Genomic DNA, 1,850 nt, shown 5'->3' with positions numbered 1-1,850 from the left:
ATGGGGAACACCTGTGTGGATGGGAACACTTGAGTAAATGGGGAACACCTGTGTGGATGGGAACACTTGAGTAGATGGGGAACACCTGTGTAGACAGAATTACAGAATGGTTTGGGTTGGAAGAGACCTGAAAGATCATCTTGGTTCCACCCCCTGCCACAGGCAGGGACACCTTCCACTAGCCCAGGTTGCTCATGGGGCACACTCGAGTGGGTGGGGTACACCTGACTTGTCAGGTCAAGCAGATGGTCGTTGTAGGTCCCTTCTAACTGCAATATTGTATTCTATTCCATGCCATACCATTCCATTTCATTCCTCCATGTGGATGGACACACCTGTAGCCCTTCTGCCCTATTTACACAGACACTCTGCCCAGACCTGCAGCCTGGCAGGGATCAGGATGCTCCATGCTGCCCCAGGGCAGAGTTCTGTGACAGGTAGAGCAGTGCCTGTGTTGACTGGAGGCTCGTGGCAGTAGTTCAGGTGCTGAGCAGGCGTGACTGGAGCAGGTAGCGATGGGTTTCCTTGCTGCCGTCCTGCCCCAGATCCCAGGGCCTCACCCCCCCCATTTTCCCTGCTATGATTGCATGTGACCTTTAGAATATATATTTTTGCTAGTAAATAGTGTTGTTGCTGTGGCCACAATGACCCAAGACTAAGGGAGGAGGAGAGACAAGAGTCTTTCCTGTGGTGCCGATTGCGCACGGCTGGGGATTGAGGGGCTTGTTAAAATTTGCCCCAGAGAGCTCCAGGGGTACAGAGGAGGAGGGAGCACAGAGGAGAGGGGTGAACAGAGTGGTATCCTGCTCACTGTGCATTGCTCCTCATCCAGTGACAGCAGGAGGGTTGGATTGGGGCTGCTGCTGTCAGGCTTGGGCAGCCCCAGGGCCCCTGGTAGTGGGCAGAGCCTCTTCAGGGTTAGTCCTGTATAGAAGCTCCTTATTACTTCAAAACATGTTTTATCTGAAATGTATTTCTTCTGCTTAAACAGGACTTTGTTTCCCAGGAGCTGCCTGGTCACCAGGTCACTGAAAGAAGGGAGCTGTGGCTGTTGGACTCAACTCAGCCCAATGATTACTAAACACAGGTTTTAAACATTTTCAAATATTTATTCTCCTCTGTATTCCTTTTTTTTCTTTTTTTTTTTTCCCAACAAAATGACAGTATTATTTTCAAACAAAATAAACCAGAGGCAGTGCCAGCGGGTGAACCCTCCTGGATGCTCCTTCTGTTTTGGATCTGTGTGGAAAAGCTCTGCCAACAGCAGCTTCTCACCTGGTCCTGCAGAGACGGACATGCTCAAACCAGTGCAGGGCTGGGGAAAGCACGTTCTGTATTTGAGCAGCTGAAGGGCTTTAATGGAAACCAGGGAAAAGAGTTTTAAGTACAGAAAATACTGATCCTCTCCAAAATTATTTGCTCTGCTTGAAAGCTAACACTCTGCTTTTAGTCTGGTTTTATATGTCTCTTGGACTTGAGTTATGGCACAATAATTATGGCCAGAGGCAATGAAGAAGTGTTATTTCTTTACAAAGAAGATGGAGAAATTCAGTTAAAAATAGATTATAAGGCAGCGCTGTCAGGCACAGGCATTTTCCTGCTCCTCTGGATTTCTGTTTTCCATCGACCAAGGAGGAATTTGCTCACAAAACATAAGAAATTTTTATATTACTCAGCATAATTAAGTGTAACTGGTTAAATTGCTGTGGAGGTCACTAGAACAGCCAGTAACTTTTCCCTGCTCAGGGAAGTGGCAGTTGGCCAAAAATCATTGTCCTCTCCACCCCTTTTTGTTTTTTTTAGTATTGTTGCACAGGATTTGGAGCTTCTGTCGGGGAGGATGAGGAGCC

This window comes from Corapipo altera, unplaced genomic scaffold (assembly GCF_003945725.1).
Source record: "Corapipo altera isolate COAL_440 unplaced genomic scaffold, ASM394572v1 75, whole genome shotgun sequence".
Taxonomy (NCBI): domain Eukaryota; kingdom Metazoa; phylum Chordata; class Aves; order Passeriformes; family Pipridae; genus Corapipo; species Corapipo altera.
The sequence above is the reverse complement of the archived record's forward strand: the minus strand, read 5'-3'. Positions refer to the sequence as shown.